The following is a 6,375-nucleotide window of genomic DNA, read 5'->3' on the forward strand; positions in this document are numbered from 1 at the left end:
GCATTACTATATGGCGTTAGATGTTATGACGCAATACTATATGACGTTATACGTTATGACGCATTACTACATGGCGTTATACGTTATGACGCATTACTATATGACGTTATACGTTATGACGCATTGCTAGATGGCGTTATACGTTAAACCGGAATTCTATATGACGTTATACGGTATGACGCATTACTATATGACGTTATACGTTATGACGCATTGCTATATGGCGTTAGACGTTATGACGCAATACTATATGACGTTATATGTTATGACGCATTACTATATGGCGTTATACGTTATGACGCATTACTATATGACGTTATACGTTATGACGCATTGCTATATGGCGTTATACGTTAAACCGGAATTCTATATGACGTTATACGGTATGACGCATTACTATATGACGTTATACGTTATGACGCATTGCTATATGGCGTTAGACGTTATGACGTATTACTATATGACGTTATACGTTATGACGCATTACTATATGGCGTTAGATGTTATGACGCAGTACTATATGGCGTTATACGTTATGACGCATTACTATATGACGTTATACGTTATGACGCATTACTATCTGACGTTATTCGTTATAACGCATTGCTGTATGGCGTTATACGTTATGACGCATTGCTATATGGCGTTATACGTTATGACGCATTACTATATGACGTTATACGTTATGACGCAATACTATATGGCGTTAGATGTTATGACGCAATACTATATGACGTTATACGTTATGACGCATTACTACATGGCGTTATACGTTATGACGCATTACTATATGACGTTATACGTTATGACGCATTACTATATGACGTTATACGTCATGTCGCCTTATTATATGACATTATTCGTCATGACGCAATACTATATGACGTTATACGTTATGACGTATTACTATATGACGTTATACGTTATCCCGGAATTCTATATGTCTTTATACGTTATGACGTATTACCATGTGGCGTTATACGTTATGACGCATTGCTATGTGGCGTTATACGTTAAACCGGAATTCTATATGACGTTATACGTTGTGACACATTACTATATGTCGTTATACGTCATGTCGCCTTATTATATGACATTATTCGTCATGACGCAATACTATATGACGTTATACGTTATGACGCATTACTCTATGACGATATACGTTATGGCGCATTACTATATGATGTTATACGTCATGACGCAATACTATATGATGTTATACGTTATGACGCATTACTATATGGCGTTATACGTTATGACGCATTACTATATGACTTTATACGTTAAACCGTAATTCTGTATAACGTTATACGTTATGACGCATTGCTATATGGCGTTATACGTTAAACCGTAACTCTGTATGACGTTATACGTTATGACGCATTGCTATATGGCGTTATACGTTAACCCGGTATTCTATATGACTTTATACGTTAAGACGTATTACTATGTGACGTTATACGTTATGACGCATTGCTATATGGCGTTATACGTTAAACCGGAATTCTATATGACGTTATACGGTATGACGCATTACTATATGACGTTATACGTTATGACGCATTGCTATATGGCGTTAGACGTTATGACGCAATACTATATGACGTTATAAGTTATGACGCATTACTATATGGCGTTATACGTTATGACGCATTACTATATGACGTTATACGTTATGAGGCATTACTATATGACGTTATACGTCATGTCGCCTTATTATATGACATTATTCGTCATGACGCAATACTATATGACGTTATACGTTATGACGTATTACTACATGACGTTATCCGCTATGACGCATTACTATATGGCGTTATACGTTATGACGCATTACTATATGACGTTATACGTTATGGCGCATTACTATATGACGTTATACGTCATGTCGCCTTATTATATGACATTATTCGTCATGAGGCAATACTATATGTCGTTATACGTTATGACGTATTACTATATGACGTTATACGTTATGACGTTTTACTATGTGACGTTATACGTTATGCCGTAATTCTATATGACGTTATACGTCATGTCACCTTATTATATGACGTTATACGTCATGATGCAATACTATATGACGTTATACGTTATGACGCATTACTATATGACCTTGTAAGTTATGACGTATTACTATATGACGATATACGTTATGCCGTAATTCTATACGACGTTATACGTTATGACGCATTGCTATATGGCGTTATACGTTATGACGCATGGCTATATGGCGTTATACGTTATGACGTATTACTATATGACGTTATACGTTATCCCGGAATTCTATATGTCTTTATACGTTATGACGTATTACCATGTGGCGTTATACGTTATGACGCATTGCTATGTGGCGTTATACGTTAAACCGGAATTCTATATGACGTTATACGTTATGACACATTACTATATGACGTTATACGTCATGTCGCCTTATTATATGACATTATTCGTCATGACGCAATACTATATGACGTTATACGTTATGACGCATTACTCTATGACGATATACGTTATGACGCATTACTATATGGCGTTAGATGTTATGACGCAATACTATATGACGTTATACGTTATGACGCATTACTATATGGCGTTATACGTTATGACGCATTACTATATGACGTTATACGTTATGACGCATTACTATATGACGTTATACGTCATGTCGCCTTATTATATGACATTATTCGTCATGACGCAATACTATATGACGTTATACGTTATGACGTATTACTATATGACGTTATACGTTATCCCGGAATTCTATATGTCTTTATACGTTAAGACGTATTACCATGTGGCGTTATACGTTATGACGCATTGCTATGTGGCGTTATACGTTATGACGCATCGCTATATGGCGTTATAAGTTATGACGCATTACTATATGACGTTATACGTTATGACGCATTACTATATGGCGTTAGATGTTATGACGCAATACTATATGACGTTATACGTTATGACGCATTACTATATGGCGTTATACGTTATGACGCATTACTATATGACGTTATACGTTATGACGCATTACTATATGACGTTATACGTCATGTCGCCTTATTATATGACATTATTCGTCATGACGCAATACTATATGACGTTATACGTTATGACGCATTACTCTATGACGATATACGTTATGACGCATTACTATATGACGTTATACGTCATGACGCAATACTATATGATGTTATACGTTATGACGCATTACTATATGGCGTTATACGTTATGACGCATTACTATATGACTTTATACGTTAAACCGTAATTCTGTATAACGTTATACGTTATGACGCATTGCTATATGGCGTTATACGTTAAACCGTAATTCTGTATGACGTTATACGTTATGACGCATTGCTATATGGCGTTATATGTTAACCCGGTATTCTATATGACTTTATACGTTAAGACGTATTACTATGTGACGTTATACGTTATGACGCATTGCTATATGGCGTTATACGTTAAACCGGAATTCTATATGACGTTATACGGTATGACGCATTACTATATGACGTTATACGTTATGACGCATTGCTATATGGCGTTAGACGTTATGACGCAATACTATATGACGTTATATGTTATGACGCATTACTATATGGCGTTATACGTTATGACGCATTACTATATGACGTTATACGTTATGACGCATTGCTATATGACGTTATACGTTATGACGCATTGCTATATGGCGTTATACGTTAAACCGGAATTCTATATGACGTTATACGGTATGACGCATTACTATATGACGTTATACGTTATGACGCATTGCTATATGGCGTTAGACGTTATGACGCAATACTATATGACGTTATAAGTGATGACGCATTACTATATGGCGTTATACGTTATGACGCATTACTATATTACGTTATACGTTATGACGCATTACTATATGGCGTTAGATGTTATGACGCAATACTATATGGCGTTATACGTTATGACGCATTACTATATGACGTTATACGCTATGACGCATTACTATATGACGTTATTCGTTATAACGCATTGCTATATGGCGTTATACGTTATGACGCATTGCTATATGGTGTTATACGTTATGACGCATTACTATATGACGTTATACGTTATGACGCATTACTACATGGCGTTAGATGTTATGACGCAATACTATATGACGTTATACGTTATGACGTATTACTATATGACGTTATACGTTATCCCGGAATTCTATATGTCTTTATACGTTATGACGTATTACCATGTGGCGTTATACGTTATGACGCATTGCTATGTGGCGTTATACGTTAAACCGGAATTCTATATGACGTTATACGTTATGACACATTACTATATGTCGTTATACGTCATGTCGCCTTATTATATGACATTATTCGTCATGACGCAATACTATATGACGTTATACGTTATGACGCATTACTCTATGACGATATACGTTATGGCGCATTACTATATGATGTTATACGTCATGACGCAATACTATATGATGTTATACGTTATGACGCATTACTACATGGCGTTATACGTTATGACGCATTACTATATGACGTAATACGTTATGACGCATTACTATATGACGTTATACGTCATGTCGCCTTATTATATGACATTATTCGTCATGACGCAATACTATATGACGTTATACGTTATGACGTATTACTATATGGCGTTATACGTTATGACGCATTACTATATGACTTTATACGTTAAACCGTAATTCTGTATAACGTTATACGTTATGACGCATTGCTATATGGCGGTATACGTTAAACCGTAACTCTGTATGACGTTATACGTTATGACGCATTGCTATATGGCGTTATACGTTAACCCGGTATTCTATATGACTTTATACGTTAAGACGTATTACTATGTGACGTTATACGTTATGACGCATTGCTATATGGCGTTATACGTTAAACCGGAATTCTATATGACGTTATACGGTATGACGCATTACTATATGACGTTATACGTTATGACGCATTGCTATATGGCGTTAGACGTTATGACGCAATACTATATGACGTTATAAGTTATGACGCATTACTATATGGCGTTATACGTTATGACGCATTACTATATGACGTTATACGTTATGACGCATTACTATATGACGTTATACGTCATGTCGCCTTATTATATGACATTATTCGTCATGACGCAATACTATATGACGTTATACGTTATGACGTATTACTACATGACGTTATACGTTATGACGCATTACTATATGGCGTTATACGTTATGACGCATTACTATATGACGTTATACGTTATGACGCATTACTATATGACGTTATACGTCATGTCGCCTTATTATATGACATTATTCGTCATGACGCAATACTATATGACGTTATACGTTATGACGTATTACTATATGACGTTATACGTTATGACGTTTTACTATGTGACGTTATACGTTATGCCGTAATTCTATATGACGTTATACGTCATGTTACCTTATTATATGACGTTATACGTCATGATGCAATACTATATGACGTTATACGTTATGACGCATTACTATATGACCTTGTAAGTTATGACGTATTACTATATGACGATATACGTTATGCCGTAATTCTATACGACGTTATACGTCATGTCGCCTTATTATATGACATTATTCGTCATGACGCAATACTATATGACGTTATACGTTATGACGCATTACTCTATGACGATATACGTTATGGCGCATTACTATATGATGTTATACGTCATGACGCAATACTATATGATGTTATACGTTATGACGCATTACTACATGGCGTTATACGTTATGACGCATTACTATATGACGTAATACGTTATGACGCATTACTATATGACGTTATACGTCATGTCGCCTTATTATATGACATTATTCGTCATGACGCAATACTATATGACGTTATACGTTATGACGTATTACTATATGGCGTTATACGTTATGACGCATTACTATATGACTTTATACGTTAAACCGTAATTCTGTATAACGTTATACGTTATGACGCATTGCTATATGGCGTTATACGTTAAACCGTAACTCTGTATGACGTTATACGTTATGACGCATTGCTATATGGCGTTATACGTTAACCCGGTATTCTATATGACTTTATACGTTAAGACGTATTACTATGTGACGTTATACGTTATGACGCATTGCTATATGGCGTTATACGTTAAACCGGAATTCTATATGACGTTATACGGTATGACGAATTACTATATGACGTTATACGTTATGACGCATTGCTATATGGCGTTAGACGTTATGACGCAATACTATATGACGTTATAAGTTATGACGCATTACTATATGGCGTTATACGTTATGACGCATTACTATATGACGTTATACGTTATGACGCATTACTATATGAC

The sequence above is a fragment of the Bombus fervidus genome, unplaced genomic scaffold (genome assembly GCF_041682495.2).
Source record: "Bombus fervidus isolate BK054 unplaced genomic scaffold, iyBomFerv1 scaffold0020, whole genome shotgun sequence".
Taxonomy (NCBI): Eukaryota; Metazoa; Arthropoda; class Insecta; order Hymenoptera; family Apidae; genus Bombus; species Bombus fervidus.